A 24,438-nucleotide genomic window follows, 5' to 3' on the forward strand; every position below is an offset into this window, starting at 1 on the left:
ATATTCAATAGAAGGGACCATGCTTTGTCTATGGCAAGAGTGGGCATATTGCTCAATTTTATAAATATCGAAAATATGGGCCTATATCTCAGGCAAACATTACCAAAGAACTATTTGTGGTGGTGATAATAGAAATAAACATGGTTGAGAATATTGATGGATGGTGGGCTGACTCTAGTGCAAACCGTTATGTCTGTTATGACAATGACTAATTTAAAAAATATACTCCTTTGAGGAGCCCAAAAATATCATGCTTGGAGATTCTCACACAACTCAGTGCTTGAAAAGGGAGATGTTGAGTTGAGATTTACTTCTGGAAGGATATTAATTTTAAAAGATGTATTTTACACTCCTTCCATGAGAAAAAATTTGATGTCTAGTTTTCTTCTTAATAAATCAGGCTTCAAACAGATTATTGAATCTGACCAATATGTAATTGTGAAAAATAATATTTTTTTGGGAAAGGGGTATGCATGTAATGGTATGTTCAAGTAGAATTTTGAAATAAATAAAATATCTACTTTGTTTATACACTTTCTTCAACTAATTTTTGGCATGCTTGTTTGTGTCATATAAATAATCGTTATGTGGGAATCATGAGTAGTTTAGGATTAATTTCAGTGATCAAAAAAAATTTTGAAAGATGAGAGGCTTGTAGTAAAGCCAAAATCACAAAAATGCCTCATTTTCAAGTTGAAAGAAAAGTTAATTTATTAGAATTAGTTCATATTGATATTTTTGAACTTGGAAGAATTTTAACTCATGAAAGAAATAGATATTTTATCACTTTCGTTGATAATTTTTCTAAGTTTATATATGTTTACTTAATGAAAAATAAAAGTGATGCTTTTGAGAATTTTAAAACTTTTCTCCAAGAAGTTGAGAATAAGTTTTGTAGAAAATAAAAAGAATTAGAAGTGATAGAGTTCGTGAATATGAGTCACATGAGTTCAATTCTTTTGTTAGATCATTGGTTATAATTCATGAAACTACTCCTCCTTATTCTTCTGCATCTAATGGTGTAGAGAAAGGAAGAATAGAATTTTGGTTGAGTAGACTAATGTCATGTTAGTTGAGTCTTGTACACCTTTAAGTTTTTAGGGTGAAGCACTTTTGACTTCTTGTTATGTGTTGAATCGTGTGCCTCATATAAAGATCAAATTAACTTCTTTTGAGTTGTAAGTCAAAATTGGGATATCTAAGAGTTTAGGGTTGCTTAGCCTATATAAGGTTAATGGATCCTGAAATTTCTAAGTTGGGTAAAAAGGTTACCACTTGTGCTTTTCTTGGTTATGCTTCAAGTAGTATAGCCTATATATTTTTTAATCTTAATGATAGTGTGATAATAAAATCAAGTGATGCTATTTTACATGAAAATAAATTCCCTTTTGATTCTAAAAATAGTGGGGTTCATAGGACTAAAAAAATATTTTGTCACTATCTAGTTCTTCTACTTCTACTTTAAAAAATAAAGAAATGTTGATTTTGAGTGAATAAAAAGTAAATGAGCTAGAGTAGATAAAGATTTTGGTCCTGATTCTTATGTTTTTAGTGTTAGAGATAACACTCTCGCTTTTAAAGAAGTTTTGTCTTCACATAATGCTATTTTTTGGAAAGAGGCTGTAAATGATGAAATGGAATCACTAATTTCCAATAAAACTTTGATCTTGGAAATATTTATATGCTCAAAGCACCAATATGCACCCAGATTTGAACTTAGTTTAAGAACTTTGTATGAATTCTTAAGTATAATTCAACTTTTATTTTGGTTTGTGCCTAATGGATATGATAGTCCTTTCAGGTTAAAAATTATGAAGAATTACGTATAATTGGACATTACAAGAAGATGGAAGCAATTAAGGAAGGCAAGGGATTGAAGATAAGCTGAAAAAGGGAATCTGGAAAGAAGAAATACTCATTTGAAGATTCTTCGTGTCGCGAGGATCAGCAAAATAGCAATTACCAAATTCCAGTGGAAATTTGCTATTTTTCCCGCATCGCAGAGAAGTGTATTTTACCAGAATTGGTGATCTAAAAGTTTAGCGCGTTGTGGAGGATGATTATTTCACAATTGTCCCAATCCAGTGGCTCACCGCGATAGTAGTGCGTCGCGGTGAAGGTGCATTTTACAATTGATGGGGAATGCTTGAGCTCTGCAATTTCCCTGATTTTAATGGAAAAATAGCAATATCAGTCAAGGCGCGATGCGTCGGGTGGACAAATCGGGAATATTTTAATTATTTTTGTCCCAGATATAAAAAGAAAAATGCAGGAAAAGGTGAGGGACTTTTGTCAAGCAGAGAGCAGCGGAAGTAAAACACAAAATTCTCTCTTTTAGGGTTCATAAACAATTTTTTGAATTCCTTTATTTCAAGGATTGAATTGGGTATGATTTATTACTTATTTTGGATGGTTAATTCAAACATGAGTAACTAAATACCCCCTTTCTGGGGTTGAGGCTAAGAACATGAGTACTATTTAATATTCTTATTCATAGTTTCTTTTTGGATTATTAGATGGGTTGTTCTTAATTTCTTGAGCTTACTATTTTAATGATTGGCCAACATTAGAATAAATTTAATTTCTATGTGAATTCGGGAGGAGAATCATAGGATAGAACGAAGAAATTAGGGAGCAAGGTTCTTATTCTTTTATGAAAGAAAGGATCTGAATTAGCATCTAGGATAGGGATATACCTAGAAGCCTTTCTTGGTTCACTTGCAGGAAGACAATTTCATGAATCTAGAAGATTTGTCGTAACTCTGTGGGAGTTGTAGTTACAACATTCAATAGATAGAAGATCTAAGGTCGGGAGACCAAGATTATGGCATAAACCTTGCGAACCATCAACCCGATAACCAATTAGACTATGAAAAGAATAGAGAATTGTATGAGTTTTCAAAATACCTCAACCCTGGAATCATCCTCATTATTGATTACAACCGTTTCTTACTTTGCTTAAGTCATCATAAATTAATTCTTGTTTAGTAGTTTAAATTTTATTTATAAATTAATGTTAATCTTGATACAATCAACACTTAATACTCAATTGTCTTGAACTAAAGATTGAATAAATTTCTAGTTTATTGATCCTCGAGGGAACGATATATGACTATCTAAGTCATTATATTACATAAAAGATCACGTACACTTGCGTGTGCGTAGAGACGCAACAAGTTTTTGGCGTCGTTGTCGGGGATCAAATAGCATTAGTAATTGTTTTAATCTTTCATTTTTGATCATAAGTTTAGGTGTTAACAACTTGATCTTAGCGGCTGAACTTTTGCAGGTTTACCTTAACATTGGACTGGCTAGAGATAAAGAGTTAGTAGAGCCCTTTGCAGAACCAGAATTAGGTTTTCATCAGAGACGAAGAGCTCAATACTACACTCAACAGGAATCAATGGCAGAAAGACTCGATCCTATAGTTGAGACTCGATCCTGTAGTTGCTAATCCAAATGTTGGAGATATTCCAGCTCCAATTGTTCCTGTTCAACCAATCAAAAGACCTGTCCGAGAAGTGGCAATCCCACTTACATACCTTGTGACTAACAGTATCCTAAAGCCTGAACAAGGAGGTCGATGGGAATTGAAATAAAATATAATAAACCTGTTGAAATCTGCAAAAGAATTTTAGGGACTTTCACATGAGGATCCGCAGCAGCACTTACAAACCTTCCTGGAGATAAGCAATACATATATTCCTACAGATGTGAGTGCTGATTATATCAGATTGATACTCTTCCCCTTTTCTCTACTAGGGGAATTAAAGAGATAGCTGCTTACTGAACCACACCAATCCATCACTACATGGGAAGAATGTGCTCGAAAGTTCCTCATTTAATTTTTTCCATCTCAAAAAACTGCTCGATTAAGGAGTGAGATATTGAGTTTCAGATAGAAAGATGGAGAAAATCTCTACCAAGCTTGGGAGAGATTCAAAGGTATGCTCAGAAGTTGTCCGTATCACCATCAATCGAATGATGTTTTGGTGTATACATTTATAGAAGGCCTTGAGTCTAATACAAAAATTCTCTTAGATTGAGCAGTAGGGGGTCAAGCTTTGGAGACAATATATGAAGAATTATATACCTTACTGAATCAAATTGCATAAGGTAATCCTGATTGGTATGCAGACTAAAAGAATGCTCCCAAGAAAGTTGTAGGGCTTTTGGAGGTTGATCAATTCACTGCATTACAAGCATAGATTTCAGCAATATAGGGTCATATGACTACTTAGTTTAACAACTTAAAGTTGGGTACAACACAACCAGCAGCAACAGCAAATGTAGTTCAACAGGTATATTCATGGTGTGAAGTTTGTGGAAGTAGTGAGCATAAAGTAGATGCATGTTCTGTTAATCCAGATTCAGTTATCTACGTGGGAAATGCAACTCGTCAGGGTCAACAAAATTTTGGCAATACATATAATCCAAATTGGAGGATCCACCCTAATTTCTCATGGGGTAGAAATTAGGCACAGAATACTAGTCAGTATAAAGGACCAGTGCAACCAAATCCACAACCGGTGCAGAATAATCAGGCGACTGCCTCAAATAGTAATATGGAGGAGATTCTTAAGCAGTTGATGGCTCAATAGGCATAGTTTGCAGCTGAATTGAAGAGTCAATAATTACTCACCAGAAATCTGGAATTCCAGTTAGGTCAAATCATAGGATCGCAGAATACAAGGCCACAAAGACCATTGCCTAGCGACAATGAGGATAATCCTAAACAAGTGAATATGGTTACAACAAGGAGTGGGATGCAAACGAAGAAGATGGTGAAGAAGCAGGGCAATCCTGTGGTTACTGATGATAGCTTGCAAGAGAATGCAGAAGTGAAAGACAAAGAAAAAGAGGCTAGTAAAGAGATTCATGTAGAGAAGAAGACTATTCCCTTACCCTTTCCTCAAAGAGAAAGAAAGCATCAAGAGGAAGCCAGTTTTAAGAAGTTTTTAGATCTTCTGAAACAAGTTCATGTGAACCTTCCTCTTGTTGACATTTTACAGAGTATGCTAAAATATACAAAATACTTGAAGGATATTATTGCCAATAAGAATTGGTTGGCTGAATATGCTATAGTTTCACTTACTCAGGAGTGCACTTCTAAAACTTAAAATAAACTGCCCACGAAATTGAAGGATCCGGGGAGTTTCACATTGCAGATTACCCTTGGTCAAACTATTTATACACATGGATTGTGTGACTTAGGAGCTAGCATAAATATCATGCCCACGTTATGGTACCAGAAGATGGGTCTTAGAATCCCCAAGCCTACTACTATTGTGTTGCAGTTGGTAGGCAGGTCACTTGCTAAACCAAGTGGTGTTATTGAAAATATAATCGTTCAAGTGGGGTCTTTGATCTTTCCTGTGGATTTTGTGATTCTCGACTTTGAGGCTGATCCAGTTATTCTATTTATTTTGGGACGACCATTTTTAGCAATAGGGCATTCACTCATTGATATCGCAGCCGGAAAAATGACAATGCAAGCACATGATAAAGTAAAGGTTTTTAATGTGTACAGAGCGTTGAAATTGCCAACAATATATGAGGAATTGTCCTCAATTTTGGCTATTGATCTTACTTCGGAGTGGCAGTTGCTCTTGTCTAATGATCCATTAGAGCAAGCTTTGATGGACTATGATCTGCATGGGGATTTGGAAGCATTGGAATTGGTCCTGATTATGAATTTGGTGGTAATCGAGACAAATAAAGTGTTGATCAAACCTTTGAAAAGATCAATTGGTCTACAACCCAGGCCTTCAGTTGAAGAAGCTCCTAAATTAGAGCTTAAGGTTCTTCCTCTTCACTTACAATATATTTTTCTTGGTGATCAAGATACCTTACCTGTTATTTTATCTGCAGGATTATCCGATGTACACGTAAAGGAAGCTATAACAGTTCTTAAAAGGAGAAGGAAGGCGATTGACTGGAAAATATCTGATATTTTAGGAATCAACCCATAATTTTTCATGCACAATATTTACATAGAAGAGGGGTACAAACCTAGAGTGCAATAACAATGGAGGTTGAATCCTGTTATGAAGAAGGTGGTCCGAAAAGAGGTGATCAAGTGGTTAGACAGTAGTATTGTCTACCCAATTTCTGATAGCAAATGGGTGAGTCCAGTGCACTGTGTACCAAATAAAAGAGGTGTGACCGTAGTGATGAATGATGATAATGAGTTGGTTCCCACACGTACAGTTACCAGATGGAGAATATGTATAGATTATCGAATATTGAATGAAGTAACTCGGAAAGATCATTATCCAATTTTCTTCATTGACCAAATGTTGGATAGATTGGCAGGGCAGGAGTATTATTGTTTTCTAGATGGGTATTCTGGCTACAATCAGATAAGCATAGCACCAGAAGACCCAGAAAAGACCACATTCACTTATCTATACGGTACATATGCGTTCAAACGTATGCCCTTCGGATTATGTAATGCACGTTCCACATTTCAAAGGTGCATGATGGCTATATTCTCATACATGGTGGAGGAATTTGTGGAGGTATTCATGGATGATTTCTCTGTATATGGGAATTCTTTTAAAAAATATTTGGAAAATCTCGACAAAGTTCTAGCTCAGTGCGAAGAAACAAACTTGGTGTTGAATTAGGAAAAATGCCATTTTATGGTTAAGGAAGGAATTGTCTTAGGGCATAAAGTGTCATGCAAAAGGATGGAAGTTGACAAAGCAAAGGTTGAAGTAATTGAAAAGTTGTCTTATCCAGTTACAGTGAAAGGCGTGTGAAGTTTCTTGGGACATGCTGGGCTATATAGGCGATTCATTCAAGATTTCTCAAAGATCGCAAGTCCTATGTGAAAATTATTAGAGAAAGAAGCCAAATTTGAGTTTGGAGTTGATTGCCATGAAGCTTTTAAAAAGTTCAAGAAGAAGTTGACCGAAGCCCCTATTTTGATCGCACCAGATTGGGAGTTACCCTTTGAGCTAATGTGTGATGCTAGTGATATTTCAGTGGGAGTAGTGTTAGATCAAAGAAAAGAGAAGGTATTTCGATCAATTTACTATGCTAGCAAGGTACTGAATGATGCTCAAGTAAAGTACACAGTGATAGAGAAAGAGATATTGGCTGCGGTATATGCATTTGATAAGTTTCGATCTTACTTAATTGGTACCAAGGTCATTGTTCATACAGACCATGCTTCCATTAAGTATCTTGTGAACAAAAAGAATGCAAAACCACGATTAATAGGTGAATCCTGCTACTTTAAGAATTTGATCTTGAGGTACGTGATAGAAAGGGAGCTGAAAATTAGGTTGCCGATCACTTGTCACGGCTGGAAAATAGAGACCATATTGTGGACGATTTTTAGAGTATAAAGGAAGACTTTCCTAATGAGAAGTTGTTGTTATTAGAAGCAGTTGAGATTCCATGGTATGCTGACATTGTAAACCTTATAGTTTGTGGGGTGTATCCTTCCGAAGTCACTGCACAACAAAAGAAGATATTGCTTCATGATTCTCGGGCTTATATTTGGGATGAATCGTACCTTTTCAAGTAGGTTCCAGATGGAGTGATTCGTAGGTGTATCCCAAAGAAAGAATTTGTCAAGGTGTTATAAGATTGCCACTCATCTTCGTATGGTGGACATCATGGTGGTGAGAGGACTGCGAGGAAAGTGTTACAATTAGGTTTTTTCTGGCCAACTCTGTTTAGAGATATAGTAGTGTTTGTAAAGAATTGTGATCAATACCAAAGGTTGGGTACTATAACCAGGCGTCATGAGATGCCCCTGAATAATATTTTAGAAGTAAAAGTCTTAGATGTTTGGGGGATTAATTTCATGGGCCCCTTCCCACCTTCGAAAGGTAATTTGTACATTCTTATTGCAGTGGACTATGTCTCTAAATGGGTGGAAGCTATGGCGAGTCCGACTAATGATGCAAGAATGGTGCTAAAGTTTGTGAAGAAGAATATATTTTCCAAATTTGGTACGCCTAGAGAAATAATTAGTGATGGAGGTACGCACTTCATTAAAAATTAGTTCAAGAATCTGCTAGCTAAATATGGTGTTTGTCATAAGGTGGCCACTGTATACCACCCTCAAATGAGTTGACAAGTGGAGGTATCTAATCGGGAGATTAAGCAAATACTTCAGAAGACTGTAAATAGGCAGAGAAAAGATTGGTCGGAGAAGTTGTATGATGCACTATGGGCATATTGAACAGCATACAAAATACCCATTGGGATATCTCTTTATCGCTTAGCGTACCGTAAGCTTGTCATCTTCCTATATAGTTGGAACACCAAGCATATTGGGCTGTGAAGAAGTTAAATTTTGAGATGACTGTTGTGGGAGAGCAAAGGCTATTGCAACTAAATGAGCTTGATGAGTTTAGACTCCACGCCTATGAAAATGCCAAGGTTTATAAGGAGAAGACCAAAATATGGCATGACAAGCATATTCAAGTCAGTGAATTTGAACCCGGACAACTTGTGTTGTTGTTTAACTCATGGCTTAAGTTATTTCTAGGTAAATTATGATCAAAATGGTCTGGACCTTTTAAGGTGGTACGCATGACACCCCATGGAGCTGTAGAGTTATGGAATAAAGAGAAGACGAAGAAGTTCTGTGTGAATGGACTGCATGTAAAGCATTATTGGGCGGATCATCCGGACACACACAAGGAATCTATCTTTTTTGCTGATGAGTGATAATGAGCTTATTCGTGCCACGACATAAACTAAGGCGCTATGTGGGAGGTAACCCCCACATGTATTGTAATAGGTAGTTTAATTTTTGGTTTGAAAAATCATAAAAAAAGAAAAAAATAATACAAAAAATAAGTCATGCCACGACCAAAACTAAGGCGCTGAGTGGGAGGCAACCTACTTTTACTTAACATTTTTGTTGTGTTTGTTTTAAAGTGCAGGGAATTTCAGAAGGAAATAAGGAGATTACCATAATTGAGGAAAGCAATCAGGTTTGCAAAATAATTTGTGAAAGTAGGGATTTACTCAGGTAAGAAAAAGGGCAAAAATTGCATAAAGAATCTAAGTTTGATGCACACTGCGACGCAGAACTGGTCATTTTTACAATCGTCAAATTCTAGTAAAGGTGCGTAAACCACCGCGTCGTAAAACTGGTCATTTTGATAATCATCAAATTTTAGTAAGGGTGTGCGAATTCCACCGCATCGCGAAGAAGGGGCAATTGAGAATTGTCAATTTCCAGTGTGTGGACGCAAATTGTAGCGCGTCGCGGAGGGAAGGAAAATGACAATTGGCTTATCCAGTAAAGGTTCGCGATTGCTCCGCGTCATGGAGAGAGGTTAAATCAGGTCTAAAATTTCATAAACCTAACCCGACCCATCCCTCTATAAATACAATCTCCCCAACCCTAAACCTTTTAGTTCAAAACCCTAATCATGCCGCCCTCTCAATCCCTCTCCCTTAAACTTCAAGAATCTTTCATTCCCTCTCCCTTTAAGAATTTTTCACTTTCAATTGTTGAGGTAAGTTCATATTTATTCATTTAATACCTTTCTTGTTACAATGTGTGAGTAGTGATAGTTTTTATGGATAATTTTATTTTCCTTCTCCTACTAATGGTAAATATTAGCATTGTTTCTGATGTTTAGTTCAATTTGTGGCATCTTATCCTAATTCTCATTGCTTTGAATCATGGATAACATACCTGACTAATATTTGCTATTGGGATTAGGGGGTAAACCATTTTTATGCTACTTGACAGGATGAGGAGTGAATGGTATTGTAGTTAGAGGTGTAAGGGTAGAATCTTTAGAAAGTTAGGGAAAATTTTATTCCATTGTGTATAAACCTTTATTGTCTGATATTGGCTGATTGATTACAATTAAAGGTTATGTGATGCTAGAGTAACATAGTCATATTTATAGTCTTTCATTGTGTTGCGAACATGACAAGGGATGATGGGTACTGAAGAGGAATATGATGTCTGTAAATATGATATTTAGGCCTAAGCAAAGGGAAGTCTGAGTACCTTGATTAATATAAGTGTATGGCTAACAAACTAAGTGTGGGGTGCGAAGAAATACGTAATGCATATTCAATTTAGCTAATCATAAGTGTAATCTTTTTGCATGGTGTGTTACATTTTCTTAATCGCAGGCCTAATGGAAGAATAGTCAAGCAAGGTCAAAGCAAAGGCAGGGCCTTCTGCCCCTACGAGGAAAAAAAACAGACAGTCTGAAGGGCAATTAACAAGAGGCCTAGAGCCCCTTCACTTCAGCAAGGGAAAGTGTGGAAATTTGGGTTCAAGGCAGTGAGAAAGGCTGGAAAACAGTTGTATACTAAGCATATGGATGCTAAGTATATTTCGGAGGTCTATATCGATCGGGCCAGCTTGATGAGAGAGTGTCCTTCTATGGTACGGCGAATTGCAGAGCTTAATATGAATTTCATTTTTCATCAGCCAACAGAGTACAACCTATATCTTGTCAGAGAATTTTATGCAAATTAGGACCCCAGCCATCCTGAACATTTATTGAAGGTTTGAGGTAAGGTGATTAGATTCACCACTACTGATATTAATGAATTGCTGGGCATCCCAGAGACGAACCCAAATTTCTTGCGATAGTTTATTGTTTCTCCTCCTTATGCACACATCAGGCATTTGTTGTGTGGCCTGTGTTCTTCAGCTCGTTGGATGAGGCATAGAGTTACAGGTTTGCATTCTACTTTTCCCTACTCTCAAATGAATAAGGAAGCATAAATGTGGGGTCAAATAGTGTATTCATGCTTTATATAAGGCAAGCATATGATTGAGGTAAATTGGGATAGGGTGTGTTTAATTTATGCCCACATGTGTACTGATATGGAAATCAATGTGGGAAGTGTCATTTTTCTGCTATGAAGAAAGCACGCACTCTGATGGGTCGTAGCTTTGGTTTTGGTGGTTTGGTAACTAGGTTTTTGAGAAGTCTTAGGGTGGATGAAGAGGATCTTGATTATAAACCTGAGGTGATTACTCGTCCTCTGGATATCACTACTGCTCGAAGCACAGCTGGGGCATCTGTCCTAATTTGATGAGGATGGAGCGACAGACACGGACTGATGAGGTACTGGATAGGTTATATGGCCTCATGATGATGATGTCGCGGACTAGAAGTAGGCCTGCTACACCAGAGGAGCTCCACGTTGTAGAGCTTGATTATCTATTTAGCCATCACGCTAGGACCATGCTGAAGATTGGCCCAGATTTTGTGAAGCTTGTTGATGATGATGTACCCATAAATGAAGAACACAAGTATACGGATTCCAACATGGAGTTCGATGAGGAGGAGTAATCTGATGATGATGAAGCTGATGAGGATGGCGATGATGGAGATATGGTTGCTGGGAACATGTCTGCTATAGTCCCTTTTGATTGATTAGGAAGTATACTGCCACCCTACCATGAGCTTAAATGAAAGCACTGGGATAGTTCTTTGTTTAAAGTGTGGGGTGGTAGGCTCAAATGCTCTTGCATTTTTTTGTTATTTGACTGAACAATATTATTTTTTTGTTTTATTTTTTCTGTTTTGTTGTGTTGGTTCAAAGTATTAGCTATTTAGAACATTGGTCTGTAATATTTAGTAACTTTTATTTTATGGATTGCAATTTGCCGTCTGTGGCATTTATCACCTATCGTTTCAGTTAAAAGTAGTATGTTATTGTTATTTTTTCCCTTATTGGTAGGTTTCGTGCCAACCCAGTTATGTTTGCTTTTGCCCTCTTTGGTATTTAGGAATAAACAGTCATAGTTAGATGACATCCCCTATGATAGATGGATGACGACCGTCTTAAGGGGATTGGTCGTACGAAAGAAAGAAATTTAGTAGAATTTTATCACTATCTTAGAGGAGTGTATGAAATGGGCCATCTTTGCAATAATTGAAAGAAATTCATTATTTTACTTTGAGTACTGAGGATTTAATCTTGATAAATGATGTGTTGGCTTAATATTGAATTCAATAAAGAACATGCTGGGGAACGTGGTTGATTTCGTACATGCAATGTGAGGGTGAGTATTAGTATATATTCTACATAAATAGAAATGACTAGAACTTGCCCGGTGTGTTTACAATGCGAAATAAAGGGTTTTGGATGCAGGAAGTGATGTAGGAAATTCTTTGACAGACCGGTTTTAAACTTTAAAAGCCCTCCCTTTGTGCATAATCTTAGTCAGCCCCTTTGAGCCTTGAGCCTATTTTTTTGGTAGCCTGTTATGAAACCTTACCCCTTTTTTGCTGAATCATAAGTTGATCCAAATAAGCTTCTGAGCGTTTTAAATATAAGACTAAGAGAGGATTAAATGCAAAAAATGAGAAAAGAAGGTAATCAGTTGATGCCCCCAAAGTAGTTGTTTTTGATGTTTGATGATGCTGGGATAATTGGGAGTTAGTAAATAGAAATGTTACAATGAACTTGTTTTGGCCCTGGTCCAGTTGGATAATGTGCACCTTAATGAATGCCTATAAGCTTAAGTTAAGGGTGGCTATAATAGAGGTGCGTAACAAGATTATGGAAGAGATGATTAACACTCCCAACCTAGTATAAGAAAATAAGCAAATTGAAAAAGGTGTGACAAATGAAAAATTGGGGAGAAATAAAAGGATAAATGGGTGTTGGAAAATAGAGTGAATTGATAGTCCTTGTATTTAAAAGTTTAGGAGCAATAGTCACTATTCTGTAAATAGTACCTACCTGTCCCTAAGCCTTTATTACAACCCGGAAAAGACCTAGTTGATCCTTCACACAAACATCTGATTATTAGTGGAGTAGAACACTAGGGGAAAGCTTATGGTTCGTTCACTAACATATACGAATTCTTTGTTGAGAGTGAACGATTTGATTTGATACTCCCCTATTATTGCATAGTTACTATTGTGAGTAAATATGGGGAAGTTTCCTTAAGTGAGGATGCAGGGGGATGGAAATCAGATTTTTTATCGTGTTTCTTTAATTGAGTTTGCCAACATGTTAGAAATTCATTATTGAAGAGAGAAGAATTTGTACTAAAATGTTTCTTGAGGATGTGTTATTGCAAAGCGTAAGTGCTCATGGTTACATAACTTTGAGATTTTGATGAAAAGAGGAAGTAATTATGTTTTTGAATTCATGTGTTCAAGGATGAACAATGGTTTTAAGTGTGGGGTGGTGATCTTGGGCATATTTATATGCTCAAAGTACCAATATGCACCCACATTTGAACTTAGTTTAAGAACTTTGTATGAATTCTTAAGTATAATTCAACTTTTATTCTGTTTTGTGCCTAATGGATATGATTAATACTTTTAGGTTAAAAATTATGAAGAATTGTGCGTAATTGGACATTACAAGAAGATGGAAGCAGTTAAGGAAGGCAAGGGATTGAAGATAAGCTAAAAAAGGGAATCTGGAAAGAAGAAATCCTCATTTGAAGATTCTTCACATCGCGGTGATCAGCAAAATAGTAATTGTCAAATTCCAGTGGAAGTTCGCGATTGTCTCGCATAGCGGAGAAGTGTAGTTTATCAGAATTGGTGACCTGAAAGTTTAGCGCATCGCGGAGGATAATTATTTCACAATTGTTCCAATCCATTGGCTCACCGCAATAGTAGCGCGTCGCGGTGAGGGTGCATTTTACAATTTATGGGGAATACTTGAGCTCTGTGACTTCCCAGATTTTAATGGAAAAATAGCAATATCAGTTATGGCGCGATGCGCCGGGTGGACAAATCGGGAATATTTTAATTATTTTTGTCCCAGCTATAAAAGAAAAAATCCAGGAAAAGGTGAGGGACTTTTATCAAGCAGAGAGCAGCGGAAGTAAAACACAAAATTCTCTCTTTTAGGGTTCATAAACATTCTTTTGAATTCCTTTATTTCAAGGATTGAATTGGGTATGATTTATTACTTAGTTTGGATGGTTAATTCAAACAAGAGTAGCTAAATACCCCCTTTCTGGGGTTAAGGCTAAGAACATGAGTACTATTTAATATTCTTATTCATAGTTTCTTTCTGGATTATTAGATGGGTTGTTCTTATTTTTTTCTTGAGCTTACTATTTTAATGATTGGCCACCATTAGAATAAATTTATATTTCTATGTCAATCCTGGAGGAGAATCATAGGACAGAACGAAGAAATTAGGGAGCAAGGTTCTTATTCTTTTATGAAAGAAAGGATCTGAATTAGCATCTAGGATAGGGATATACCTAGAAGCCTTGCTTGGTTCACTTGCAGGAAGACAACTTCATGAATCTAGAAGATTTTTTGTAACTCTACGGGAGTTGTAGTTACAACATTCAATAGATAGAAGATCTGAGGTCGGGAGACCAAGATTGTGGCATAAACCTTGCGAACCATCAACCCGATAACCAATTAGACTATGAAAAGAATAGAGAATTGTATGATTGTTCAAAATACCTCAACTCTAGAATCATCCTCATTATTGATTACAACCGTTGCTTACTTTGCTTAAGTTATCATAAATTAATTCTTGTTTAGTAGTTTAAATTTTATTTATAAATTAATCTTAATCTTGATACAATCAACACTTAACACTCAACGGTCTTGAACTAAAGATTGAATAAATTTCTAGTTTATTGATCCTCGAGGGAATGATATCTGACTGTCTAAGTCATTATATTACTTGAACGATCACGTACACTTGCGTGAGCGTAGAGATGCTACAAGTTTTTTGCGTAGAGACGCAACAAATTTTGTGCATAGAGACGTAACAAACTTGAAAGCTAGTTGATTTACCACCGGGTTGTAAAAAAATTGGATGCAAATGGGTCTTATGTAAAAAATTAAAATCGGATGGATCTGTTGATAAATATAAGGCTAGGCTAGTGGCTAAAGATTTTAAACAACTAGAAAGCCTAGAATTTTGATATTTTTTCTCCGGTAACTAGAATTACATCCATTAGACTTTTAGTTGATATTGTAGTAATTTTTCATTTATAAATTCATCAAATGGATGTAAAAACAGATTTTTAAAATGGATACCTAAATGAGAAAATTTATATGGAATAGCCCGAGTGTTTTGTTGAGGCTGGCCAAGGAAGCAAATTTTATAAACTTACTAAATCCCTGCTTAAAACAAGCACCGAAGCAATGGTATTAAAAGTTTGATTCCTGCATGATTGATAATGGCTTTAAAATAAATGAGTGATAAGTACATATATCATAAGTCATGGAATAATTCACATGTTATTATTTGCCTATATGTTGATGATTTATTGATCTTTGGCTCTAACATGAATGTTATTGGTGAAACTAAAAATATTCTTAAAAGTCATTTTGATATGAAAGATCTTGGTGAGGTAAATTTTATTCTAGGAATAAAAATTACTAGAACATGTGATGGAATTTTCCTTGACCAGTCACATTATGTTGAGAAAATTTTAAAAAATATAATTTTCTTGATTTCAAGCATGTTGTAACTCCATTTGATTCTAGTGTTCACTTGTTTCCTGTTAAAAGTAAAATGATATTATAAATCAAAAGAAATATGCTAGCATAATTGAAAGTTTGAGATATGTGACTGATTGCATTATGCCTGATATTGCATATATAGTAGGAGTACTAAGCAGGCTTATTAGCAAGTCAGGTAATGAACATTAGCATGCTATAACGAGGGTAATGAGATATTTAATTGGAATAAAATATTATGATTTATTCTATAAAAAATATCCTATTGTACTTTTTGTGATGCGAGTTGAAATACTTTATCAGTTGATTCCTTATCTACTATACTTTGGGTGGTGGTGCTAATTGTTGGAAATCTAAAAAGTAAACTATTATTACTAACCTACCATGGAGGTTGAACTAATTTCTTTAGCTTCAGCTTGTGAGGAAGCGAATTGGTTAAGAGATTTGTTATTTCAAATACCTTATTTTGAAAAACTAATTCTTCTTATTTTAGTTCATTGTGATAGAATTGCTACAATTGGTAGAGTTCAAAACTGTTATTACAACGGTAAATCTAGACCTATAAGGAGAAAACACAGTAATGTAAGATCATATTTGACAAATGATAACATAATGTTGTTTTGTCAAATCATGTGATAATCTTGCAGATTCATTGACTAAGGTCTTAGTAAGAGAAAAGCTCTGGAGCACATCTATAGGGATGGGATTGAAGCCTATTAAATCTTAAGTCATATATAAGGAAACCCAACTTGGGGACTAGAAATCCTATAACCAGGTTCAATGGGAAAAAAGAATCACATGATGACTTTTAAAAAAAATGCACTATATTATTTATCCCTCCCTATGGTGTGAGTACATTTACCTATAATAATTGTGAGGTTGAGTTTTAAAAATTCTTAGTAAAAATCTGTAGCTCGTATGAGTGGGGTGCTAAAATTACAGAGCACTCTCGATAGATTTCACCTATGTGAGTGTGGAGGTAGGCCGCTTTCTACGAGAATTAGGCTCATTCTCAATGACACTCATGAAATCGAGATAGAACAAGGTCGTAACGTGCTGGCTATAAAGTTCATGTCAACACCTTAACTATTATGTGTAAGCAGTAAATTTTTATTTCCATTAAGCAGTCATGGTTCAAGTCTAAGACTACTACGACTCAGAAGTAAAAATTACTATTTTACTAAGAGAAGATTCAATGCAGAGCACACCTTCATTATGCATGATTGTCTTTCTTCAACTAGTGGACTCTCTTATATTAATATTAAAATGAGTGAGCGACTATTATTTTTATGGCATTTTATTATTAACTATAATATATTTTAATGCCTTGTTATCATGGCATAAGTATCCATTTAAAAGTTCAGGAACGTGGGAGTTATGTTACTTGAATACTCCTAATTCATGCATTGTTGATTGTGCACCAAATGCACCTTAACTTTATTGCCATTATTCTATCTAAAGTCCTCCATTTGTGCATGTATATTACATCAATTAACCTCATTCATTTTGGTGTCATTATATGTCAATTAGTTTTATGAATTAGTGGTAAGGATGTAGCCATAAGTTTCATGTAACTCTTGTAACATTCACCATTATTCTACCTCTTTATTCTTTTAACCTATATGCCATAGATTATCCCTCTTTACTATCCATTTATTCTTCCTATTCATTGCATGGAATATTTTTCATCTATAAGTAGAGGTGGTCTTGCATATTTTTTAAAGTACAAGAAAATAAAGAGATCACAAAAGTTAGTTTAAAAAAGAGCTTATTAATTGAAGGAAGATGTTCTTTTTGTGGAGCTTTGAACTCAACTCTTGTCCAAAGTTGTTGAGTTGTTCTTTGTGAAAAGGCTATTGTATCTTGGAAGGGACAAATCAAGAAGATTAATGCTTGATCAGTGAAATTATTTGTTGCAGTGAGCTTGATTCTCCTTAAAGAGAGCGAGATATCCGCGCCTCAACCGAAGAAGAAGATAACTTTTTATTTTTCTTCACTTGTAATTTTTCAGTTATAATATTTTTTGTAATTTCACCAACAGATATATATATTATTTTTCATAGTTCAAGGGTATATTTATATCTTTTCAAAAAATTTACTCCCTCCGTTTCAAAAAAATGAGTTACTTTTCTTTTTAGTCCGTTTAAAAAAGAATGACCCTTTTTCTTTTTTTGATAATACTTTAATTTCTACTTTCCACGTGACATATTTAGGACCACAAGATTAAAGGGTATTTTGGAACATTTGACACAACTTTAATTTAAGGTCACAAGATTCAAAAGTCTTTTTTATTTTCTTAAATTCTGTGTCAAGTCAAAGTAGTTCATTATTTTTAAACGGATGAAGTAATTATTATGAACTAGAGAAAGTAGCTGTTGGCAACTATGGAGTCAATTCTAGGCATTCAAAAGAATTTGAGTTATTTTATTTTGAAAATTGACTCGATGATTGTTTATAAGATGATAGATACCAACCAACAATGCAACTACTATTAGAAGTATTTCTCTTAGCCTTTGTTCTTTTTCTGTCTTTGGTGAAGCTTTATTCTTTTATTTTGATAATGCGTAAAAGAAAGAATTTTTTGTGGATACTTTTTGCTCTTTCACTTTTTTAAAAAAAAATAGATGAAAGATAAAGTGTCCCTCGTTGATTTGAAAATTTATTATTATTTAATTAAATTACAGCCCTGCCGTCAGTGGTGGAGTATTTTTATCAAGGGGTTCACAAGTGAATTACCAACTAATCGATGGAGGTTCGACATTTACTATATATATACATAAAAAATAATTTTAACCATGTATATATAGTATAATTTTTTGTCGAAGGAGGTTTGGATGAATCCGAACCCTCCCCCTACCCCATCCTAAGTCCTGCCTGCCCTACCCCATCCTTCTGCATGCGAAAAATATACGTGAAGCTTAATTCACATTTGACTGTAAAAAACTATTTTTGAGTCTACTAGTGTCCAAGTACATTCTTACCTAATAAATGTTCATGTTGTTCATTTTCTTGATTTCAGAGATAACTAAATTAAAACAAATAATTTTAGGAAGGGACAGCAATTTTAAAATGAAATAACCTATGTCCTTTATGAAAATTATTCGGTCATTATATTCATATGCAACGCATCACAACTCCTACTTATATGTTTAATATAAATGGTGAAGTTGTTGGGGTTGTGCAGCCTAGTAGATGGATAAGACAAGGTGATCTTTGTCTCCATATTTGTTCATATCATGTGCCAAAGGATTTTTCAGGCTCTGTAACAAATCCGAGGATCGAGGAGAGCTTCACGGAATAAGCTTCAACAGGGACGGTCCTAAGATAAATCACCTCTTCTTTGCGGATGATTTTTTTTATTTTGTTCAGTTAATACTCAAAGTGCTATAAAAATTTCATAAATTCTAAAAACTTATGTACTTTGTTCAGCCCAGAAAGTTTATTTTGAAAAATTGGCAATATTTTTTAGTAAAAATACTATCGAGGAAGAAAAAGATAATATTATAACGGAGATAGGACAAATGCATAGAGATAACTTGGGACTTTATCTAGGTCATCAAAGAACACAATGCTAGAATTTGTTAAAGAGTGGGTTAAAAGGTATCCATCCGTCTCAAATTATTCGTCCCAAATTGAGATGACATATTGATTAAAAAAAATAATTAATAATATGGCTAGTTTATCATAAAAGGACAAGTAAAATGAAAAATCAAATTAGAAAATTTGGGACGGAGGGAGTAAGATATAGGGTTAGAAAAGTAATTTACTAAGTGTTGTCGGCAAAGGAGTAATGCTTATATCATACTTGCTATTCCTTCATATGCTTTGTCCTATTTTCAATTTTTCGATACTAAGCAGATTACTACTATTTGCTTTAATTTCTGGTGGCGAAAAAGTAAATAGAGAAGAAAAATGCATAATGAAAAATAACAGAAACTTTATGAGGTAAAGTCGAAAGGGGGTTTTGGCTTTAGAGATTTGAAGCAATTTAATAGGATCCTGTTGGCTAAGCTAGCGTGGAGAATCTTAACCCAAAAGAATTCTTAACTTTGTAAGATGCTAAATATTTTCAAACTGTTATAAATGTATTTACATTTTAGTGAATGTCTATCCAGATCAAGATCTACTTTGATATCTATTAGGATTTGAAGCATCCGTCTTTTACTCAGACTAGGAGTAAATTTTCCCTATAAATAGAGGGGTTTTGTTCATTGTATTTACAATCTTATGATCTCTCATCCTCAAGAGAAGTAATAAGAATTATTCTCTCTATTCTCTCTACTTTTCTTTTTGTTCTTACTTGTTTTATAACACGTTATCAGCACGAGCTTTAGCCTACTGACTAGATGGAGAAAATCTTTCGCTAGTAAATCAGGTAATACGTTCCAATATAACTCTTGCCTTGTTAAAAGTATGAATTAGTTGTATAGCCAAATTTTGTATGACTATGATCATCGGTCAAATTGCAACTAATTGATTATAGCATGAATTGGAATGGAAACTATTTGCATGTAACAATTTATATTTCATTTTTTTTTGCACAAATATCAATGTTCATTCTAATAATTTGTTCACTTACAGTAATAAAATTATACTATATAATATAGGAGAAGTTATAATTGACAAGAATGCTATTATAGATAATTTCTTGTTGTATGCCCGTTTTGCTACAAAAAAAAATTGTGTTATCATCTTTATTTATCAAGTTAGAATTCTCGATCTTAGTTTCAGAATATTTTGATGTATTCTTTCTTTAGTAAAACAAAGATTGTGAACTTCTTTTAGTGACTAGCTTTTGAATATTTCTTTGTCGTATTATGTTATTGATTGAGGGTAAGATGGTGGATTTAAATTTCATAACACGTCGACTTAAAGTCGTGATGCACCATGATGCTAAAATATTGGGTTTAAGTCCCAACGATTTATAGACTAAGACGCCTTTATATGGATAAGACATTGAGTTTGATTGTCAATGCACCATATTGATATTATTATGATGGCTAAGGCAAAATAATGGATGTTTGGTGAAAAGTCATGAAATTCGACCCATTGAATATGCTCCACTCCATAAAGTGAATGTGGTAGCAACATATGATAAGTCCAAAATATGACAACTTACTTCATTCCTGAGGTGTATATGGTTGCAGTGCTTAATATGTCTGAAAGAAGACAAGCGATTGAATGCACGAATATACGTGTGGAGGGACAATATGATAATGATCATCAAAAGTGATGATATTTTCACATGCATATTATGATCATAATATATGTTAGAAAAAAAATTCTCTACATCATATGTATGCCTTAATTTGATTTTGTAGTAGCTATCATAATTTGATACGCTTAAGGCATGATTATATTCCATTCCTGGAGAATGAGAAGCTTATTAATGCAAATGTGCACTTGATTGTGATGGTATTACAACGCACCTCCGAATAAGGCAGAATAACTGAGAAGAGTTATTTCAAAATTTACTTCTAAAGTAGTAAATCTGAAATTTATTCATGTAATAGTAAATCTGAAATTTACTAAAGAAAAACACATGTCATGGTAAACTTGGAGTTTACTAGAGTAAAAGTTCATAAATTGACATGAACGATTCCGACATCTCAAAACTATTGAAAATATATTGAAGAATTCAAAAATTCTTCATGAACTTTAATGTTGCTTGTTCTCGTGAGAAGTTGGTTGGACCAACTAATTTTAGGACTGGATCCCTTAAAATCCGAAAAGTATAAAAGGTGAAAAAAGGCTTGTTCACCTATCATGTGATATATTGAAAAAATGCATCAATAAGATGATCATATCTACATTCATTGTCAACCTGCAGTTTGACATTCATAAAGTTGCTTGCTCAATAAAATTGAGTTAAGAACATAATTTTCAGATTGTGCAATCAAAAAAGTTATCTTGATGATGATGGTTTGGCATTGAATGCCTTCTATAAATAGCTAAACCATCACTAAGGAGAACAAAGCTTCATGTGTTGGTCTGAAATATGATATGTTGCATACAATAACACTTGTATGCATTAGACCAATAAATTATTATTTCTTCCCCCTCAATTGGTTCAAGGTCATGAACCAACTATTTCATCTAATAGTTTTGATGTGCGGTATACGATTAATGAATATACCATGTTGCACAAAGATGGGTTCCTCAAAGAAGTAAAGGATGTATGTTAGTTTTCCTAACATAAGGGAGAGATTATAAGCAGCTATGAAATATGTTAGGAATTATCATCAGATCTTCATTCAAAAGATAATTCAAGTCAAATGCCGAAAGCATCTCATATTTAGCTGCAAGTGCATCTATTTTGTGTCCTTAAAGGATAAAGTCTATGCATGCGTGAAGTTTGATAGACCAATCTGTTCCAAATGAAATAATCCTTGAAAAGGATAAGGAGCAAATAATCATAATAAGAAGACAATGAGCTCTTGAAGAGCCTACGACATAACACTTCATGAAACCTTATGAGAGGTTCATTTACCTGAAAATAATAAAGTGATGAGATCTCAAAATATTATGTCGCATTGTGAACCGATACAAAATAATATATCATCAATATCTTTAACACATTGTTGGTGCAATATTGTGAAAGATTAGGAGGATTTGAATTCTACGTTAATTTAAGCATGCTGACGTAGAAACATTTATCAAGTGACATAAAAGGATCCATCTTGGTAAGTATAAAACTTATTTGATTTGCAGTCCAAATATTTGAAGATGTCATTCATGAAATGTTGAATATTGTCAATTAACAAAACTTATGTGAAAAACTTTTAAGGATTCAAACTGCTTGAAGCATATAAAAGTTTTTGGGAAACTTATTTATAATCCTTATATTGTATAAGCTTATTGCTTGAACATCATTGGAACTCTTGAAGAGTTTTCAAAGCAATAGATTATTTGCTGAAATTCAAAATATATCGAATTGGATTGGTTATGAAGTACCATATCTTAGTGCAATTGATGCACTCATGTACCTTGCAAATGCTACTAGGCCTATAGCTTTTTCAGTCAATTTGTTAGCAAGGTATATTTCTGATCCTACTATGAGACATCAAAATGAGATAAAACACATGAGTTTGTTTTATTCTAAAGATTGTAGTCCCGATCTTATTGGTCATGTTGATGTTGAGTACTTATCTGACCCGCATAAAACTCGGTCTCAAATAGGCTATGTGTTCATATGTGGTGCTACTATCATATCTTGAAGATATACAAAGCAGCCTATCGTAGCCACTTCATCGAATCATGCTAAAATAATAGCTATTCATGAAGCAAGCCGAGAATGTGTATGGTTGAGGTCCATGATACATCTCATTCGAGAAAAATGTGATATGAAATATGATAATCTACCCACAATTTTTTACAAAGATAATTCAGCATACATAGCACATCTTAAGGGAGTATTCATAAATGGAGATAGAACGAAGAACATTTTGCCAAAACTTTTCTACATACAAGAGCTACAAAAAAATGATGATATTAATGTGCAACAGATTCGTTCAACTGACAATGTGACTGATTTATTCACCAAATATTCTCCAATTGAAACTTTCAAGAAGATGCTGCACAAGATCGGAATGCAAAAGTTCAAGGATGCTCTCATTAGGGGGAGCAAATATGTGTTGTACTCTTGTTCCCTTTCAAGGTTTTGTCCCACCGGGTTTTCCTTGTGAGATTTTTAATGAGGCAGCCTATATGCGTATTGTTAGAGATGTGTACTCTTTTTCCTTCACTATATTTTTTCCACTGGGTTTTTTCTAGTAAGTTTTTAACGAGTCATATTATCTATCTAAACATTCAAGGGGGAGTGTTATAAATGTATTTACATTATAGTGAATGTCTATCAAGATCAAGATCTACTTTGATATCTATTAGAATTTGAAGCATCCGTCTTTTACTCAGACTAGGAGTAAATTTCTCCTATAAATAGAGGGTTTTTGTTCATTGTACGATCTTATGATCTCTCATCCTCAAAAGAAGTAATAAGAATTGCTCTCTTGATTCTCTCTACTCTTTTTTTTGTTCTTACTTGTTTTATAACACAAACTACTTTCTTTATAAGTGCAGGATGTCCCTCACCTAGTTCTTGGATCTGAATAAAAACTATTTGGGAAAGCGATTTTTTGCAATAAGGGATCCAATGAAAAGTAGAAGATGGAGAACACGTTAAGGTTTGGATTGACTTTTGAATTTCTAATTCAAATGGATTTTAAACCCCTAAGGACATACACAAATAAATCTATAGTTGAGGGTATTGACACCTAATTTTTGTCCTCCACAATTAAATTTAATTTTGAGTTTCTTAAATTTTAGAATAAAATTATGACATTTATTTTATCCGAATAACAAATCTTTCCAAAGTATCTTTTTATTTTGGGTAATTTTGGACATTTTAAGTGACAATTATATATTTTTGTATTCGCATATACGAAATCATACAATTTTCTTACTTAAATAATTATTTTATGAAGACTTAAATTTTAAATCAAGAGTTATTTTGAAAAATTGATTCAAATAGGTAAAATTTTGATTTAAAAATAATTTGTCTTCAAAAATGATTTATTTGAAAAATATTTGTTTGATTTTATTAAATCAAGAAACTCGAGATTAAACTGATTTTTAATTTATTTTAAATTTTGATTCAATTTAGTCTATTCATTGAATTTGACCATAATTGAAATTAATTAGATTACAATTGTAATACAATTGATTAATTTTCAATTTGTCTAGATTTTAAATTAAAATTGACTAAATTAAAAAGGAAAAATGACCTCCTGGACCCCTATACTATGTCGATTTTGTAAGTTGGACACTTCTACTTACATGTTTGTCATCTGGACCTCTGAACCTACTAAAGAGCAACATTTTAAACCCTATTTTGGTGAGTGTAACACACTCTCTCCCACGTCAGCTGTCACGTCTGCCACGTCAGTTATACCAGCCACATCGTCTGCCATGTCATTTAAAAAAATAAAGAAAAAAATAGAAAAAGTATTACATTAAATTTCAA

The 24,438-nt window shown here is 34.1% G+C and overlaps 1 non-coding gene across 1 annotated transcript; it reads right to left on the reverse strand.

Moving 5' to 3' along the window:
- Positions 1-3,869: 3,869 nt before the first annotated feature.
- On the reverse strand, positions 3,870-3,976 carry LOC124895345. Its single transcript, XR_007051665.1, has one exon. It is a non-coding gene; the product is annotated as a small nucleolar RNA R71 (small nucleolar RNA).
- Positions 3,977-24,438: the final 20,462 nt, after the last annotated feature.

Source organism: Capsicum annuum, unplaced genomic scaffold (genome assembly GCF_002878395.1).
Source record: "Capsicum annuum cultivar UCD-10X-F1 unplaced genomic scaffold, UCD10Xv1.1 ctg81467, whole genome shotgun sequence".
Taxonomy (NCBI): domain Eukaryota; kingdom Viridiplantae; phylum Streptophyta; class Magnoliopsida; order Solanales; family Solanaceae; genus Capsicum; species Capsicum annuum.